This window comes from Pleurodeles waltl, chromosome 4_1 (assembly GCF_031143425.1).
Source record: "Pleurodeles waltl isolate 20211129_DDA chromosome 4_1, aPleWal1.hap1.20221129, whole genome shotgun sequence".
Taxonomy (NCBI): domain Eukaryota; kingdom Metazoa; phylum Chordata; class Amphibia; order Caudata; family Salamandridae; genus Pleurodeles; species Pleurodeles waltl.
In genome coordinates, this window is record NC_090442.1 from 194337334 (window position 1) to 194358376 (window position 21043).

Genomic DNA, 21043 nt, shown 5'->3' on the forward strand with positions numbered 1-21043 from the left:
TTCCATGTTTTAATACGTCACAAACACTGATGTCTCGAAGCCCCATTTAGCTTATGAAATAATCAGCCACTGGCATGTTTTTTTCAGCCAACCTTACCTCGTTCATAGGGACTTTCTCCTTCCAGTATAAGCACAGACCTTTAGGTACCACTGAAAGCGTGCACTTAGTCTGAAAGCCAGAGTAATAGACTCTGCAATCAGCCATGCTCCGTTAGCTAGCATGCTGGTAGGCGTCAGAAGCATAATGCTAAATGATGAGGTCACCCTGCAGAATGTGATGAGGGACCCCTAAGTCTCCAATATCTCACAGATATTCATTGGCCTTGGGCTGAATAGGGGTCCTCAGAAGGGATGGGCCCTCCCACGCATCACAGTGTCTGTAGAGGCTTGTTAGGACTTGTGTGAGAATGGAGAATGGCAGATTGCATCTGCATCTTGAGTATTCACTGGCTAGCAACAAGCTAAGAAAAAGATGAGGCAGGAACTTACCAGCAAATTAAAGGGATTTTCGGAGCCTGCCAGTGATCTAGTTGCCACATCCCTCAGATTTGCAATGAACTGTTTTACTCCAATTTCAAAGTGAGACATTGGAGCGTTGTAACAAAACGGTGTTCACACGGGGGACTTCACAGTGCATTGTTTGTAATTTCCTTTGGGATTCTGCTGTTCTCTATTTCAGATCTCCTGAAAAAACTAGACTTTTCCAAGAACCTTATCTTATAGATGGTTCATTAATAAACTGAAACTATGGGTGGGCGATAAATTCTGCTCCACTGGCGGAGTTTTGACCACTTTAACGCAGAGTTCCGTCCGAATCCTACCAACTGCCACGTGGCGGTTTGCCAATAGTAAGTTGGTGAATGGGATTTGATCTACCCTAGTGCAATTTTCGCTCTCTAGGAGGGCACCTGGTGAGATTTCCCTAATGCATGGGGTCGCAATCGTTTGCAATGAGAAAGCTGCCACTCAAGTAAAAAATCTACTCGAGCAACAGCAAAATCAAGTAGAGAAGCAGCACCATCTAGAGTACCTTGGTGCAGTTTGCTCTGATTTTTTAGCGTGGATCAAGCTCCTATTAATCAGCACGAACTGCGCAACATGCCTTATTCTGTCCATTTGCAGAACTCCACGGAATCTAGCAGAGTTTTCATGTAACTCAGCGGAATAAAGCAGAGTGAAACTACATGAGTTCTGCCTACCCCTAAATGAAACCAGCAGTATAATGGGTTGGTTCATGCGCTTGCTGCATCCCTGTGTGTATAAAATGCAGGCTACATACTTGCATCCTGGTGAGGCCGCTCAGCCTTTCATCCCACAGAGATCAATAAAAAGGTTACCAAGCAGCTGGGTAATATTAACATTAGTATTTTGCTCACAACACCTAGATGCTGCAGGTGATTGACTGTCATACTAAGTAGTACCTAATCTTAATTTCTACAGGTACATAACATAGGCCAGGCCCTCCAGGCGGTGTGTGTATAGCTACTCAACACAATGATTCTTCAAAGAGACACACTAGATGCTGAGCACACAGGACACCTAATGCTGAACCAAACCAGTGTTTACAATCAGCAACCCTATATTACAACCATCTCATGCAAGAAACTTAGCAACAAGGTACTGAGGGAACTACTTTGTGTGGATGTGCTCTTTCTGAAAGAGAGGAATTATGTCACTCACAGGGACGTTAGCCAATGGCTGTTGTGGGCTGACCCACTGCCTCATGCAGTAGTATAGGAAAGAAAAATGTGAATGACACAACAATCGGCTGAGAGCCCCTGTAAATGTGCATATCATTTGGTTGATTGACAGAATAACAAGAACAGAAATATCATCACATCAGAATATTGTGTCTAAAATATCAACTGCAAAATAGAGATGTTTACATACATGTATGTAAAGTATCAAAATATTGAGTTATAAATATTGTGAATATCATCACAAAGGTAAGTATATTGAAATATTCACACATGTGCACACACACACACATATATATATATATACAAACATGTTAATAAAAACACATATGCCTAATCAAAAATACTAGATTCATATAAAGAACAAAAATAAAATGTCAATACAACAATCACAGTTCTTTTTTTTTATAAACAATACAAACATTAAAGAAGACATTAAAATATAATAAAAAAATTAAAACAACAACAGCAATCCAAAAGTATCAGGCTGTGAAAGAATCAGATTTACTATTCTAACTTCACCTCAAGCAAAAGAAAAGTAGAGAAGGTGTTGGGCTTTGGAGGGTTTATATTTGCTATTCCCACACCAAAGTTTGCAAAAGCATGGAAAGTGTTGGCCTTTGCAGGGGCTAAATATACCATTCCAGTTCCTAATAATTTCTAAAAAGATCTGAGTATCTAACAACATAAAAGTGTTAAAACATATTTAAAATAAAAAAAGCATTACATATAAAAATATAATTTCATAAGTATAAAACAAACTAATGACATTTAAAAATGAATACATTTTCCTGCCTACTTCACAACACACCAACAAAAAAATAAGATAAATTATAAATAAAGCATTAATAACATTAAAACAGCAAATAAAACAAATACAATTAAAACAATAAAGTGTATTATTGAATACACATGAACAAATTAACAATGAATGATCCTACTACGGATAATTGGCACAACAAATAATGAAATAAATTGCATAATTATCAAGTAATATTTAATTAAGCTAAAAAACTAATTTCAAAACAAAAACACCAATACTTACTATTGCAATATGTCCCCACCCTAATACACTACAAACCACAAAAAACACTACTAATTATAAATTTGTAATTAAACTTTAAAAAATTTACATTCTACATTAAAACACACAAAATACACTTAACATTGCAAATAACCAATTAAAATAACTACCAGTTAAATATTTGAATACAATATAAATATTAAAAATAAAAACAATTTATAATTTAAATAACTTCCCATCCTATTCTGCTATTAGCGCAACAATCTGTTACTGAGTTATAAAGTACTAATTAAATGCAAAAGAAAATAATTAAACCTTACATTAAAACTGACAAACTATAGTAATAAAATATAAAACAACTATAATATTTCTCATATATATATATATATAATTAATGTAAAAACAATATTTAATACATTATTAAAGTAAACAATACTATATGCATTGATATTTAAATACATACATATATGAAAAAGGATATTCTTAACTTTTATATTCTATCTCACAATTTGTTTGAAATATATATATTTTTTTATATATGTGCATATACATACAGATTTGGCAGGTTCCCTCCTTTCTTCACACCCAGAGATAAACCACCCTGCAGGCAACAGGATGCCCAGTTATATTGCCAGTAATCTCAGCTCTATCCCTTTCTCTCTGTACCAATCAGACCTTACCTCCTCCTTGGGTTATCCTGTTCCCTTTTTCTTTTAGTACACAAACATATGTAAGTACACAGCTCCTTAGGACAGGTTTGCAAGTCTCCAAGAAATGCGTAGCAGCACACAATCAGACAGGCCATAAACACACAGGGACATACGTCAAACTATCAAGAATATGTGAAACCATGCCCACCCCATCAGGGCATGAGTGCTTAGTTCCCCTACCTGTGGCAGATGCACACTGTACCATTGGTGGTCACATGGCATTAGATTACAATATTTCCTGAGGATCTCAAGATGAGTTTACCACCTATAGCATTAAATCAAGGCGATCTTAATATTGCCACTTACAAAGGAACACTTGAAAAGTGTTGCACAGTCAACAACTTGCTCTGTCACTGCACAATATTGCAGTCAAGCTAAATTTAAATACAGGATTTTAATCAGGCAGAGGTAAAAAAAAAACTACAATAACATCACCACTCTGTCTCATTTCCTCCTCGCTTTTAGTAATTCATGAGGGTGATTTAATGTGCAAAAAACGTGAAACTCTGTTTAAGATTTAAGGGGATTGTTCATCCCTGCCCTTTGCTTAGAGAATTATTGTGTGAAAGTGAATATAAACCTATATTACGTGTATTATAATATGTTATGTTACATTATGTTATGTGTTATGTTTTGTTATGTTATGCTAATTAAAATATTCTTTTTTGCTCTAGTTATGGTTACCTTACTTCTCAAATGTGTGCATTCTATTTTGACTAATAATTTAACTTTATTAGCAATGACTAGCTCATGGAAATAAGAGAGTGGAAGTCCTTGTCATAGGATAGTTACAATAAAGTCTACATTTCTAATATTAATGGTGCCATTCCTCCTTCTGTAAATCAAGCTAATTGGTACTATTATAGTGTTATGAACAATGCAAAGAATGACTAAAGACAAACCTATCAGCAGTACTAGTCTTCATTAATTGTTCAATTTTGAATAGCACTTTTAAACATATGATATTTAAATACTTTTTAATCTAATTTTTGCTTAAGAAAGATACACTTTTCAAAAATCCTACAGATAGCATCTCATTGCCATGTAACACTATTATTTTTAAATATTGTACTTTAATTAGTAAATCAGCCCCTGCTTAAAAAATGATTTGTTAGAATTTTTGATAATTAAATTCATGACATTGAATTTGAAATTCTAATCAACATATATGCTTATATAGGTTAGAGCTAGGTCATTTTTTGCATACCAGGAAGCACATTTTTAAGATCCAAGGTTTCAGCCGGTCAGCCCAGTGGGAAAGTGGTGACAGCATTGTCGCAGGTTTGTTATAGAGCTGGCGCAATGCTGCCGCACGCAGAGGGCACCAGCACCCTCGAAATGCGCACTGTCTGCAGAACAGCCAGTGTGCATTTCATGGGTCCTGGGCAGGGGGGCCTCTGCACATTGCAGTGCCCCCCACTTGGCCCCTTGCTCTCCACCAGCCTTTTCATGGCAGTGGAACCGCCATGTAAAGGCGAGCGTAGAACAGGGTTGTAGTCAGCAGGGCGGCACTAAGTTCAGCACCACCATGGCTGATTGCAACCTGCATCGCCATCAGTCCGACGGGATCTAGGATCCTGGCGGAAACGGCGGTAGGTTGGCGGGTCTGTCCGCCAACCTTGTAATGTGGTGGTCAGACCGCCACGACCGTGGCGATTCGACAGCCACCGCGGCATTGGCAGTCCACGGACCGCCAATGTTGTAATCTGGCCCTAAATTGTCACTTAACTGGACACTTTAAGTCTGGGCAAAATAAATAGCTGAAATTTAAAATGATTATAAAAATTAAACAAAAAAGAGCACGTTGAACCATCTTCGTCACCGAACAGAATTGAACTATTTTTAGGCAGAAGTGAACAATGTGCACGGGCTTTGTTTAGTTACTAAAATGAAGGATGCCAAAGGATAAAGTGGGATGGCCCATTTCTCCCTTCTGTATGTTTTGGTGGGCAGAAGCAAAATGTAAAATACAAGTAATTAAACTAATGAATGAAGGCCGTTGACCAGGAGCATCCTTATGTATGTATACAATGTAGGTATTTTTTTTAAAAGCAATAATCTGGCGAGAAGGATGATGGAGAAAAGAATCACTACCAGAATATTAAGTTATCACCTCCTACATATTTGTACTCGAAGATGGATAATGCATTTTTTCATAAGAAAAAAGATTGTGTCAAAGTGCATCTCCTTATATTCAGGGGATGGTAATCTGTTGCCGTGGTTTCTGCCTTTAGTGTTACTGTACAGATTAAGTACAGCTGAATATAGTATAAAACACATATTTCACTTAAAAATAATGCCCTACAATTGTTATCTCAGCTGTGCACTTCAACACAGGGCTTGGTTTCCATGGTTTGGGGTGAGCTAATACAGAGCAAGGCACTGAAGACTACACAATTATCTCATCGACCATTTACACACCTACGTGACGTCACTATGCCAATGGCCTTCTAGCATTTGGGTTTGGACTGGGATAGAAAGTAGGCCCGGGCACCAAAACAAAAGGAGCCCCCGTTAGCGAATCAGCGATGTAAAAAGCCACCCACATTTGCAAATTGGGCCAGTTTTGAACTTGTGAAGGCACGATTTATGGGCGTTTTACAAAGTATAGGAGAGCGCTTGCGTGTGGGCTTGTTGCAGGCAATGTTTGAGGTAGTATCGGGGAAAGCAACAAGAAAAACCCGCACCAGACCACAAAGCGGGCCCACAAACAGCCAAAACCCGGCCCACACACTGAACTGTGAGATCAGCCCTACTCGCACTGCCACAATGCCCTACAGGCCAGCCCCGCCTCCTAGCATTTGAATATGTTTTACTTATTTTATCAACCTCAGGCGGATTGCAGGTTGAGTCAGTCCTGCCCAGATTGAAACCTGACACTTTCAGGTCGCATGTACATCTGTGCAGCAGGTTCAGTGTGGTAGCCCTATTTCTCATAGACGTAGAAACTTTTCAATTGCCAGACAACTTTGACTGGGTGAGACAATAAATTCAGACGCTTGTTTACTCTTCACTTGGCGTTTCTGCTGGAATAAGTGGTCTGATTAGTAGACGTCACCAGGATGCTGTTCAGTTTTCTCCACTAGAGGGCGACGTTTCTTCCTGTCAGCCGCGTTCGCCAGAGGGTGGGCGTGCCAAGGCTGCCAGGCAGTCTATGCTGATCTAAATAACGAAAACACTGCATCTTCCAACTTTTAAACTTAAAATACACGTAGCAATTTAGAACTGCCTTCACTCTTCCAAGGATTTCATCGCAGTGCAAAAGGGCCATGAGGAACACAGAGCCGAACAGTTTCGCCTCAAAAGGTGTATTTTAACGTAAACAATAGTCCCGTCTCCCCCACACTCGATCTTCGACGCAGAAATATTCTGAAGATGCTCCCTGCAAATGTAAGTAGCTCACCCTGCCTGCTTTTCCTTATATAAAAAGAGAAGGCGTTCCATTGGTTGCCTGTCGCCTGCATCACCTTCAAGTTACGGTGCGCCATGTACAAGACAGGTCCCTCCAGCAGGCCTCCGAGCTGGCAGACGAGACCAACCCCTCCTGTGCCCAACTCATCACACACACACCCACCCGGCCTTGAAATCTTAAGGCTTGAAACTAAGAACAGCACAGGGGCAGGTTGCATTTAACTACCACCTTCCTTCCCATCCCTTACAAGGCCTAAAGTACAATCCATGCGCAGAGGACAACACAACTGGAGGAGCTACTCACACCTGACATGACACACCTTTGTGTGTGTTCTGCACAGCAGACTAGTTACGTTAGATGTGACAAGAGATGGTTGTTAGCACATGTCGCCGCATAGCGCCGCGTGCAACCTCTGACTGTTATGCGGCCTTGTGACCTCCAATCAGTGAGATCAGCCACTGACAATTCTTTACTCCTTTTGGCTGCTAAAAATCAATCATAGATTCTGCCCTAATTAGGAGTGTGGGAAATTTGTACAATTTACTTTTGCGTGATTACGCAATAATGTGGGAACCGTATGACAAAGTATGCATAATTACATGAAACATGAATCCATCAGTTAGCTCTATATTTCAGTGTGAAATGCTCCCTTGTTTCAATTATTGACACGAGGACGAAATTTTGAGGCACAAAATAGCCTGAAAAACACAAATGCCACAAGCAACAGAGGTTCACGCCCCAGCTGTTCGTGGTATTCCCACAAACTTGCAACAAAATGTTGACATGAATGGCATGAATCGCAGATAATTACTTGAACTAATGTAACAGCACCACTTAGGGAAATTCAAGTAACAAGTGTAACACAAAATAACCAAAATAATTAGACATATGCCAGCATAATTCAATTTGAATCTGGGCCCAACCCTACTTATGTTTCAACCCAGGTGTATCCGTTGGGCAAGTCTGAAGCCCAGGGAATATAATTCCCTGTCACTTACAGCAGTTGAGATGTAAACCAGCAGCGGCACCATCAGTACGGGCTGAGGGGCCGCGTCCCCCTAACTCTTTCCTGACTTGAAGTGTGTCTGTCAGGTTGAACAAAAGTTGGCCAGACAGGCCCTCTTCTGGTCCAGGTTAGGCAGGCAGGAGCTGGGCAGGTGCTAAATGCTAAGTGTGCAAACTCCTGGCTCCCAGAGCTGAAGTTTCCTGGGTTGAAGAAGTCACAGACCTGTGGGAGTGACCTCTTCAGCCTGAAAAAGGTGCCTCAAGGCACTCCCTTTCATGACGAAGGGGAGCGTCACCGATTGCTTCGAATTCGGCGCTTCAGTTTTAAGACCTGAAGTGCCCAGGGTGTCAATCAGTGACACCTTCTCACGAAGGTAGGTAGGGTCAGCAGTCTCACTGACCCCATCCCACTCTGCGACAAGATTGGGACTGCTATTTTCCCAATGAGGGAAGACAGAAGTCCCAACCCTCCTGGGACCTCTGAGGCTTCCCTGCGGAGCTGCTGCTCTGGAGGTAAGTTTTCTTTTTATGTTTGTTGCATGTGTGTGCATCTATGAATGTATGTGTATTTTCTAGTGAGCGTTGTGAATGGGTGTGTGAGTGCATGTGTGAATGAATGGGTGTGAGTGAGGTGTGTGCATGTGTTACCTCCCCCTCCTCGACCCTCTCACTCATAAAATTACTGCCCACCACTGAGGTAACCCTAGAGAGAAACCAGTCATTCTCTGAGACATCCCACCCGAGTCTACGGTCTCTTTTCTTGAGGTCTTTCCAGTGGGGACTAGGCCTGTGGTTACTGCACTCATTCACAAGGCAGTCATTCAGTGGGTGAGATAGTGGTGTTCCCATAGACCCTAGATTAAGAGAGATTAATGAAGTATATGGCATTGCCTGCAGTGATGCTAAAGGCTCTCCCTCCAGTGGAGTACGGATGCCAAATCCTGCCCGAGCAAGACATCATCATGTGTGGTCCAAAATATCTATTTAAACAAACACCAAAGTCAACAATATGTTTCAAATTCAAAAAAACAAATAGAGAATTTTAAAGAAATGGATCCCTTGGAAACTTTGTCCCTCCTTAAGATAAGGCAACAAGCACAAATATATATAAAAGAAGTCTGGCATCGCCATTCGGCAGCATGCCTTCCTCTACACCTTGTAAGGCGGTTTTACCATTTCATCTTTTGGCTTTTTGGGTTTTTCGGTACACAGGCTGTTGTCAGCTGATCGTGCTTTCCAAAATGGAGGGTCTTCAGGGGGTTGTGTCTTGGGACCTTCTGCCAGACCACTATGACTTTGAGGGGCTGGTCTGGTGCACCTACCATGGGCATGTCAGGGTGTCCCTGTCCCAGAGTATAAGTCATGTCTATTGACTTTCCGTGCCAGTTTCAGAGTTTGCCATTCCAGCCTGACTGTGTGTCCCAGTGGACTCCGGTCATGACTCAGTGTGATAGCCACTTGTCAAAGTGTAATTGTGTTATGTGTCTCGGCTTCGTGATCCTTGCCCTAGCGTCAGAGAGTTACCTGGCCCAAAACTGGGGTTAATGTTTTCTTTGTACCAGTGTCAGATAATTTCCTATTCCAGTGTCAGAGAATTTCCGGTCCTTGTGCCACTGTATTATGTGCCTGGGTAGTGTATTCCTGGTCCAAGTATCTAGATTTTCCACAATTATTCAACAGCCTTATGTGTCTGGAAATAGCCTGGTTCTTGTGCCAGTGTCCAAGAATTTCCAGACCAAGTGGCAGAGTGCTATCTGCCAGGGGTTCCTTGTCCCAGAGTCAGTGTGATCCTCGTCCCAGGGTCAGTGTATTTCCTGCCTCAGTGTCAGTGCGTTGCCTGCCTGGGGTTAGTGTGTTCTTTGATCCAGTGTGAGGGTATTTCGTGTCCTAGTGTCAGTGTGTTGCCTGCCTGTGGGGTTAGTGTGATCTTTGTCCCAGTGTCAGGGTATTTCCTGCCCCAGTGTGTGTGTTGTCTGCCTGTGGAGTTAGTGTGTTCTTTGATCCAGTGTCAGGGTACTTCGTTTCCCAGTGTCAGTGTGTTACCCGCCTGGAGTTAGCGTGTTACTTGTCCCACTGTCAGTGTACTTCCTTGTCCCAGTGTCAGTGTGTTGCCTGCCTGGGGTTAGTGTGATCCTTGTCCCAGGGTCAGGGTATTTCGTGTCCTAGTGTCAGTGTGTTGCTTGCCTGGAGTTAGTGTGTTACTTGTCCCAATGTCAGTGTGTTGTCTGCCTGGAGTTAGTGTGTTAGTGTGTTACTTGTCCCACTGTCAGTGCATTTCCTATCCCATCGTGACACAGTTATCTGTCTGAAATGTTTGTTTTTCTTAATTTAAGCCCCCCCCTCCCTCGCCCCCTTGGCTAAAGATCCAGGGCTGAGTGACGGTGCTTATGTTGATACCACCTTAAAGACGTGGTTTAAACCTCTAAACATGCCACCTAGGGCGCCACCGCGGAGGGGGAGGAGGGGGCACAGATTCCTCAGACAAGCATGGATGCCACATTGTGCTACAGTGAAGGGACACTTTACGCGTCAAGGTTGACTAAATTGTGCGGCAAGAAAAATCAAACTCTGTGGCAGTACCACTTGCTATGATGTCACGCTAATACACATAAACACTGCGCAAGGCTGTCAGTGCCTCGTTAACACCTGTTGAACAAACGTCCGGATCAGTGCGACACCACGTTTGACATGTTCTGCCCCTTTGAGCTAGAGAGCTGTTTGGTGAAATCTGAAAATGATGCAGCATATAGAGTATTATGTGGAAAATGTCCTAAGCGCATAATTATGCGGAAAACACTGTAACCGCGGAATCGCATAGTTCCAGGAGCCCAGCTTATTAGCAGCACGCATTTGGGCCCGTGTTGTGGAACTGAACTGGGCGCTGCCGGGGAAAAAAAAACACGTCACTTTGCCTTGGACACCAAACGTCCTGGCAAAGGCAAATAATTCAAATAAATGCACTTGCATCCCGAAACGAGAAGTCACTTCACTGACAGCAAACCACATCCCTGTGTTTGATTAGTGTGTTCCCGAACGGACTATGAAATTCCTTCTGTGATCATAAACCTCGCAGGCTCTGTAACCCCCCTGATAGTACAGTTCGGAGATTAGAGTGAACGCCCGCTCCTGCCTCGTCCGCCCCTTTCTCTCCCAAATCAATAAAACAGAAAAATAGCGACTCGCGCTCACTTCATTCACAAAACACCCGGGGCGGAGTGGATACCGCCCCGGCGAGGCAGGAGCCCCAGTCAGCTTCGCGGTAAAATCGGTGCTGTTCTTTCCCTACAACCCCCACTTGGCCTGTGTATGAGAAGATGCGCACGCAGCGAGTGACAAGAAAACTCCTCCTGAAATTATATAATCACTGCAGCTGTTAACTCGAGAGCCAGGCTCCGGGTTGCCATAGCGTTGCCATATCGGTATTGATGCTCTCTGCTGCTACGGCCTGCGCTCTTAAAGGGACAGGTGCCCCCTCAGGCAGTGGGGGCTGGTAGCACAGCCCTTCAGCATCCTTAGCAAACACATGATGTTTTAACCACAAGGCCATCCAGGTCGGGTGCCGCTGCACCTGCTGCACTGTCTCCAGCTAAGCCACTGGGGCAATAAACCGCTTTTTCTGAAGAGGTATAGCTGACAACGGTGTCAGTCACCAGGGTGATTTTTCAGCCAGTCGTGGTCTTTCAGCCAACAGCACAAAGCATGCTGGAACTTGTAGTTTCAGTGGTCCCTACGGGCATCCGTCTCCCACCGTGCTAAGTGTCCTTGAGTGAAAGCCACCCCGGTGACTTGGGCCAGCTATGAAATAGCTGCCCCCACCGACCTGTCCAGCATTTCCACCCCACGCAGATACTCAGCTGAAATTGGATCAAAGGTCGGGGTATTGTGACTAACAGTTTGCTGTTTGTGGGTTTAGTGCGTCGTACTATCAGTAGCTGCCTGAGTGAGTGGAAGATTGACACTCGGCCTCGACAAGGGAGGACAGACCTTAGATGCAAAATCAAAGACTTTCCAAAGACACCAATTCTTTGTTGAAAACTGTGAGACAGTCTGCAGACCATCTGAGGTGTCGGAGCCTAGTGGGGCTGGCAAATACTTCTAGGGCGCATGGACCCTGCACAGACAGCGGGTGAGATCCGTCCTGAACTTATCATACGTGCTTGAATTTTATAAGGCACTGTGGAAAGCCCTCGGGACACCCTGGATCCAAGGAGGAGTTAAGATATATCCGTGTACGACCAGGCTTCGGCAATGCGTGTTTCTTTGGTCCTGCCTCGACCACCTGAGCTGTCTCAGCAGTAATACATATAGAACCATTCCCTACCACCATCCCTCACTGGGGTTTCCATGTATGCGGACTCGCCCTGACCAGGGGTTGATACATCGGTGCATCAGAGAGCCGGGCATCCGTGGCCCCGGTTCCTCTGCAGTGGCACACTGTAGGGGGTGGTGTGCAGTGGCACCCTGTAGGGGGTGGTCTGCAGTGGCACACTGTAGGGAGTGGTCTGCAGTGGCCCTGTAGGGGGTGGTCTGCAGTGGCACACTGCAGGGGGTGGTCTGCAGTGGCACCCTGTAGGGGGTGGTCTGCAGTGGCACACTGCAGGGGGTGGTCTGCAGTGGCAAACTGCAGGGGGTGGTGTGCAGTGGCACCCTGTAGGGGGTGGTGTGCAGTGGCACCCTGTAGGGGGTGGTCTGCAGTGGCACACTGCAGGGGGGGGGGTGCAGTGGCACACTGCAGGGGGGTGGGCGCTGAGCAGAGACACTCTGGGGAGGACAGATGAGACGCAGCAGGCCTCGCCTCCTCTGGGCGAACTAGGAGATGGTTAATGACCGCGTGCCTTGCCGCACCCCCAACCCACACCCCTCCCCAGCCCCGCCCCGCAGAGCCCAGCCGGGGGCGGTGCAGCCGAGGGCCTCCGGAGCCGCCTCCGCCGCCAGACAGGCCCTAATTGAAAGATACACGCGGCCATTTCATATCTATCGATTATCAGCCGCCCCACGGGAACCCTTCCCGCTCAGGTCACGAGCATCGATCGCCTGCCCCGCAATAAAAATAAATTAAGAAAAGGGAAACAAAATCACCGCTGGGATCGAAGCGTGGATGATGGCCCATCACAAGGGGACGATTGAAACATCAAGATGTGTATGCGGGTAGCTGAGCGGGTTGGGCGCCCGCAGTGGAGACCTGGTGCTAACCTGTGTGATGCACTTCCCATCGGTGCCTGGGCCTTCTCAAAATGTCATCCTTCTAAAGGTAATCAGATGGCATCTTGTTATCAGAGGGCACCACTTTCTATAAACTAGTGTGATCTAGTTGGTTCAAATTAGGTGAGCCAGGACTAGAACTCCCAGAATGCACTGGGTAGATAAATGTCAGCATGAGAGTGGCACACTGTCTCTGATTACACCGAGTTACCTTAGTAGGTCATTAAGATGAGAAGAGGTGTCTCTCCTACATAAACCGGTGGAAATGGGAACATTTCTACCACAGGACAAACATGATTTTTTGAAGCCTGACTTCTAAACAGGAGATTTGAAAATTAGAGTTTTTAGGACGCCTGGTAGGATTGGCTCCTAAACACTTAGACATCATTAGTGAAGGTGTATTCTTTCCTTCAACAAATCCACAAACGTGAGAGGTAGTCTGTCTTTACTTCAATGTAACTATCGTATAGGTGGCAACAATCTGTAAAAGGAAAAGCCAGCATTGAAAGATGGAGTAAACTAGTGGCATGGAGCCAAGTGGTAATACCCAGGGCCACTGGAATTATGCGGCAGAAGATGGCCAAATGATGCGGCAGGGTTGAGTAAATTATGCAGCACATTTTGGTATAGTATGACTTCATTATTTGGTCACTTTAAAACTTACTAACACTGTATGCGCCTTGGTTGCCTCTCATTAACACCGATTTAATGCCCAAATATAATAGGCAACAGAAAGGTGACCAGTCCAGCTTTCTGACGGGCCTTCCACCATGCAACGTGTCCCTGCATTTTCAGTAACTTTTCAACCATTGGAGCTAGAAACAAACTTTTTTATTAAAATCTGCACACTATATGGCAGATGATGGATTATGTGGCAAATGCAGCAAATCTCTAAATATGCAGTCATTTTCATATACAAGCTAAAAAAAAAGCGATTTAAAAACAAGCAATCTAAAACCGAGCCCCTTGCGTGAGTAGCTCACCCAATATTTTTTTCTTTGTATTCTGGGACAGATTTTTATACGCATGTCTATAAATCCCAGAATGCCCTGGGCTGATGGGCTTACTTATGCATGAACCTTGGAAACTTTAGCGCTCTTAGCGTGCTAACACATGCAGTACTAGCACATGAGGGGGAGTCACAAGGAAGGGCGACACCAGGAGCAGACGTATAGTTGTAAAGTAGTCCCTCATGCAATTCAGCACAAATGCTCAAGCAGTGGCGGAAGTGTATATCCAGACAACCAATAGCTTTAGGTGACAGATTTGTACTCCACCAGCCAGAGCCAAGGCGCGATTGACACAGTCTCAAGCCAATGGCTAAAGGAGGCTGGTGGAAAAACCCCAACTGTTGAAAAGGGTGTCCCCAAAGCCCAATGTACGTACACAGTTGGCAAATGGCCTTTTCAACAGCTGTATTGTCAAAACCCAGACCGAAAAATTATTGTCTTCAAGGCCCTCATCTGGGCAAAAGTTATCACGGCAATATATACACAGTGGGGAAAAACCTCCCTTGCTCTCACACTCCAAAGACACATACACACTTGCACAAAACACTCTAGGCTCCTGGCCGAGATGCAACTCAGCTAGGTAGGCTCAGGGTTACCATCTGCCAGCGCACCGGTGCATTGTGGGATTTGTGGTCTTGGCTCAGGGCAATTGAACCAACTGGATTCACTCACTTGAAAAGTGCAATTTGTTAAAGGAAATCCAAGGACTGGAGCAGCTGCCCCGGTGACATGGGGTCATCTAATGATGACCCCGCGGCACATTACTCCAGTTTTTTAGCTGGAGTCACCGCGGAAGGATGGGGTGCCAGCTGTTCTCGGAGTCGGACTGACGCTTAGTTCATGAGACGGGTGTTTTTTTGCTCCAGAATGCACCGGTATCAACACTACTTTTCACGCCTTTGGGGATGATGTCACGCCCCTAAACGAGGAAGGGACAAGCGTGCATCACTCCCACCTCACCAAAAAGACCTATTAGTGTAGGAGAGATGCCAATCAGTAACAAATACACGTTCGATCTTTGGGCAGCGTAGTGGCAGTAGCCGAAATATGGGTACCGATAACACCCCTCTAAAGGCCCTGCCTGGCAGCTGTCCCCGTGGTGCCACCAAGAGCCACTCCCAGAGCCCGCCTTACTCCTAGTCGAGGCAACAGGACGCAAACCCAGGCAAAACCCACAATCTACCGAGAGCATCGTACCATTCATTCATTCATCCATCCATTCCGCAACATCTACCCTTGAGTGAACGCAGGCCCAAAGTGAGATCTATACAAATATGGTCATTTACTAAAATGTATTCGTCACAGGCGAGTGTAGTTAAACCGGCGCATTCTAGGACTTGTACTCTGTGCTTGCTACAACCACCTCCAATGCTCTGCGATGGGCCAACCCGGCCTCCAGTCGCCAGTCTGAACATGTGGGACTCCCTCTAATAGGACAAGAATGGCTCGCCGGCAGTCCACCGGCCACCCAAGGCTTCCTAAATCCAGGGGTGTCTCTGCAATCAGTTTCCAATCTTCCTTTGAACTAGGGCCCATAAAATGCACCCTCTCTTATGCAGTGTATTGTAATTACATTTGTATAGCGCTTACTAGCCCTGGCGAGGCGTCGAGGCGCTTTGTTGGGTATGTGTAGTGGAGGTGTACCGAGTCAGCTTCCCAATCCTCCCTGAATGGCCTTGAGTCTCCGTGAGTGAACCCCTCTTCCAAATCTCCCCCCCCCCCCCCGGTATTAGACTTCAGAGATCACACAGTAAAGTCTCCCTGTGTTCCTGGGAGTCTCCCTGGGTGCCACCGCCACCTCCCTGTGCTCTCAGGCCTCAGAGGCCACCAGGACCAAGGTTCAGAGAACTTGGGAGAACCTGCCTGGTTGGGTAAAGCGTGCCTTTGCAAAGAGAACGCAGACGAAGTCTACCTGAGGTCGGGGGTGGGAGGAGAGTCTCCCCGAATAGCAACGTCCCCCTGGGTGATTAAACTAACATCAGAACAAGTAAATCCGATCTACCTAAAAATCGCCAAAACAGTATAGCGGGGCTGCCTGAATCTGGCGAAATGCACACGGATACTGGCGACCAGACACCACAGCAAAGTCCAGTGAATCATCTAAATCTGGTAGGAGTCACTCGGCGCTACTCTGGTCTCCGTCAAATCCGGTCCCCCCAAACTTGCTGTCTGCTATCATGTGATGATCAAACACATGCTCGCCGGAAAGGAGGGATAAGGGGGAGGTTAATAACTCTCGCGCCCTAACAGGATTATTTGCCACCGATCTGCCTGATATAATACGATTTCAGTGGAAATTCCCCCAAAGCCAGGAGGAAATGGCATTATTGTGACAGCTGAGCGCCGAGACGGCTCGCAGGTTACCAGACAGGAGACCAGCACGGCCACGAACACCTGCACGCGCGCGCCGTGCTCCCAGAAGCCCCTTACCTTGGTGGTTTTCCTGCGGGATATACATGCTCCGGCTCTCGTTCACCATTGAAAACCAGTCCACGGCGAATCCTCCCAATGCAGACTTGATCCAAATTAAGAAAAAAACGTGGCAAAGGGGATCAAACGAAGGTTCCTTTTCCGCGGCACAAAAAAAATCAAAAAATATTCTTCATTACCTGATTCCCATGATTGAAGCAAAACCCAAAAACTGGTCCTGTTTCCCAGCGCTGGCTGCTTTCGAAGAGTGGTAACGCATCCTCAGTGCATCCGGGCCCCTGGCAGAGGTTTACCACAGCAGCAGCGACAGCACCCTACCGCCGAAGCATCACACGGGAAAGCCGGGGGGAGAAGGGGCCAAGGAGCCCAGAAACCCGCCTGGGCATGGGGGCAGAGCCGAGCCCTCGGTGACATCCACGGAAGCGGCGGCGCGGTGGAGGGCTGCTGCTCAGTGCCAGAGGTGGCTCCCGTGGAAAGCCATTCCGGAGTGCGCTCTGTTGGCAGGGAGCTGCTTCTGCAGAGGAGAGAGAGAGCCGAGCCGCGGCCCCTCGCTCCCGCCCTCCTCCCTCTCTCCTTTCCCCTCCCTCAGCATGGGCCTCCTCTCCTGTCAGCAGCGCCGTCCTCTCTCCTCCCTCAGTGGTCCCTTCTGCGCGCACAGGCTCCTGTCCTCTCTGCTGCTCTCAGCGGCGTGGCTCTCGCCTGCCTCAGCGCCGCGAGACCTGGAGCCCCTTACTCAACTCCTCACCCCGACTTCACCGTCTCAGTACAGACCCCAGCTCCAAACGCGACCCTATCCCTTTAACGCAGCCGCTAACCCCGAAACAGAACACACTCCCCGTGAAGGACCTACACCCATAGGCACAGCCCTTATCCCTTATGCACACATCCTGCCACAACACATTCAGTGCCCCAGTGCCCCACACTGACCATGTATTCTCGCCCCCCCACCCCTCGTCCCCGAGTGGCATGGCACATATCCATCCTCCTAGAGCGCTCACTACGCCTTCCAGCACTCCCTTCTTGCCTCCTCGCTGCCACATGCTCCTAGAAGTGCCCCAGTGCCACCCACCGTGAACTCCCTGCCACCTATGGAACATGACCCACCCTTAGCATAGCCCCTGATTTTCTCAGCACCACACAGCTAACTTCACAGAACTTCTCCACCTTTCACTGTCTCAAAATTCACGTCAGCTTGAACTGTGCAGTTCAGTGCTCACTGTATTTTGTGCGTAATTATTAAAAACCCAGATATACCGCATAATTCATTATAGATTTTAGCAAAAAACTCTGTTGCTGAAATAGACCAGAAGTTACAAAAAAGCTACATATACAATGCAAGAGAGCTATCAATACACATTTCAAAAGTTATCTAGTCATCTTTCACCTGTTGATTTTTGTATTAATGTATAAAATAAGTGAGCATTTTGTCACAATGGGGTTAATCCCCCAAATTATGGATGGGGGAATGGTTTTTCTCTGCAACAGGAATATAGAAATACTGATATGTAAATATAAATCGAACAAAGTGGAAAGAATAATCCTTTCTTTTTAGTGACAATGTTTTTTTTTAAATGTTTATGTAAATTAATTTTTACTTCACAGTTCTCTGAAAACAGCAGATAATTCAAGACGGCACTTACGGCCCCAAACATTTTGCATCTACTTTTAAAGTCTGATGTCTTAGATATTAAAGTACCCCTCCCCTTACCTAGTGATCCATAGAGATAATAAATGTGCAGCATAGTTTAGCAGAAGTGATTGTTTCTTGTCAGAAAAAGCTGATTTCAGAGGCACTGGGATGTGAACACTGACAAATCCCAAATTCAGCTCTACAATAGAGACTTTAACACACAGCTGCGATGCACAGAATTAACCTATAAAATTGGTGTGTTTTTTTATTACAGGAAGTAGGTGCGTTCTACCCTGTGCAACACTTTTGTCTGGGAGGTTCACAGATAGAAGTGCCAACTGTGGGGGAACAACTACAAGACATTGGATTAATATTTGGAGTGGATGACCACCCACCTCAAGAAATAATCACAGCCCTTGTCAGGGTAAACACTTAAAGTCACTAAATTAACCAGAGCTCAACCCCCTGGTAGCTATGGCACAGAACAGGCACTCTTAATTTAGGGCATGGTGCAATTTATGCAGTACCAAAACAATAATAAAGTCTAAATAATAAAATTCCAAAACTGAATTTAAAAAAGAAGTAAAGGTTAATACACAAAATGACAAAAATCAAGTAAGGGTTAGCGGACACATGATTTAAAAAAAAAAGTTAAGTAGGACTAGCGCCAAGAAACATTACATGTCATTGATATTCAATGATAAAGTTAGTCTGGGACCTATGCGTAATTTGACGCTCAGCGCGATGGAACATGGGTCGGAAACACAAACCAAAGATTTTATCTTCTGACTTTAGTCCTTTGAGTCCCCATCCACCACAGGAGTACACTTCTGTAGCCCCCAAGACCACAGGGAGGCACCTGTAGACATACAGGGTGCCAGGCAGAGGACAAATAGCAGGGTCCAGTCCAAGCCCAGTTGTCATTGGTCAGCTGGGCAGTTGCAGGAAAAGGCGTCTTGTAGCTTGTTGTGTCCCTGTAGCTTTAAGAGGAGGTAGGTTGTATTACCCTTAGAGTCAGCTTCTCTGTCCTGGGTACGAGAGAGCAGGTCCAGACATTCAGACAGTAGGTTCTGTCCACTTCTGATCTACCTCAGGTCTACTAGTGTTTTGAAGTGTGTGCCTATAGATGCCATATTTATGCATGGCCCAAGCTAGTAGGTGGGAGTGACTACTGGGCACACCCTAACCGATTGGGTAAGCATTCCCAGGCCAACCCCACCCATTTTGGGCATTCTCAAGATTGTAGAAGTCTTCAACGTCACTAAACTTTGGCTCTGAGGGATGGGTGTGGAGCATATACTAAGGTAATCCTAGTGTAATCCCACATCTAACACGGAAGTCCAGTTTGGGGCAGCCACTGTACCCCCCATAAACCCAGAATTATAAATATGGTAGATCAAAGCAGGGTTTTCCAGCAACCAGACAGTGGATACACAAGGATTGTTTTGGCATTCTGTTTCCCTCCATTTCAAGTGCACCTCAGTGTTACATGTAAAAACCCAAAGTCAGGAGTCTGGTAAAACAAAGCAAGGTTTTACAGCAATCAGACAGAGGATACACAGGAATTGCTTTGAGAACCTATTTCCTTTCCTTTCAAATGCACCCCCAGTCTTATGTGTAAAATCCCATCAGATCTGCAAAGCAGGATTTGACATTCAATGAGGATTTGACACTGTAACGTCAAAAAAAATGCTCATAATCCCAGCATGCATATTTTGACAGGTTCAGAGGAGTCACGTTTGCACATTCAAGCCAACCTATTGTTTGCTTCTGGGAAGCGCTTTGCATCCTGTTCACACCAATTCAAATGCTAAATACTGGGTGGCAGAAGTGGAAGAGCAAATGCAACTTTAGCTTTCAGGAACATCATGCAGGTAAATGGTAACTTTCTAAAAGTTAATTTTCCTTAATATTTGTTGAAAAATCAGAGTTCACCTTTTAACTGGATTTTTAACTAACTATAAACAGTAGTTGTTTAAATTTTTTTGTAGCTGGTCCCATTCCTGAGATACTGTATTAGGATTTTAATCTGTTTTCTAAATAGGGCAATTAAGACTGCTACAGAGAACAATTGGCTTTTGGGTGCTGTCACTATAAGGACATATTAACATTACATTTCTACATACCCTACTTTTAATTACCATGCACCCTACCTTGTGGATCACAAAGCCTTAAATGGGTTTGGCTTATTAATATTTACAAGAGAGGGTTTGGCCTGTCAAAAGGGTTCATTTTGACAGGCATATTTGCATTGTTTATACTGCCATAGTCCAGCTACAGTTTGCACTGTCACTGTTGTGGATGGCACAATGGATGCTGCATCCCACTAGGTGCGTTTAACTTACAAGCCCTGGATAGATTTTGCACCATCTACTAGGGACTTATATAAGTTAAATATACCAATTAGGATTATGCCAATTCAACCATGTTGAAAAGGGGGCGCACAGGCACGTTCTTACTGGTTAGTAGAGTTAAAATGCGCAGAATTCTAATGCCAGCAAAAGGCAAAAAATGTGGGTTGGCCATGCAGAAAAGGAATATGTCCTACAGCATTTTAATTAAGATTTGCTGACCCTCTAACCCTTCACCCCTCGACACAGCCCCTGTTCCCTGTACCCCTCATCACATCCCGTCCACAGCAGCCCACCGTCTACACCTCAGCGCAGCCTCTACTGCTCAGCACAGCCTCTAGTCCCTCAGCACAGCCTCTAGTCCCTCAGCACAGCCTCTAGCCCCCCAGCAACGCCTCTACTGCTCAGCACAGCCTCTAGTCGCTCAGCACAGCCTCTAGCCCCTCAGCGCAGCCTCTACTGTTCAGCACAGCCTCTAGTCCCTCAGCACAGCCTCTAGCCCCTCAGCACAGCTTCTACTGCTCAGCACACCACCTACCCCCAGCACAGCCTCTACTGCTCAGCACAGCCTC

At 45.5% G+C, this 21043-nt stretch overlaps 1 protein-coding gene across 1 annotated transcript in view; it reads right to left on the bottom strand.

The window, feature by feature from the left end:
* Positions 1–21043, bottom strand: part of CACNA1C (calcium voltage-gated channel subunit alpha1 C) — a 1395795-nt gene that overhangs the window by 1084843 nt on the left and 289909 nt on the right. The gene's annotated exons all lie outside the window — the stretch shown is intronic.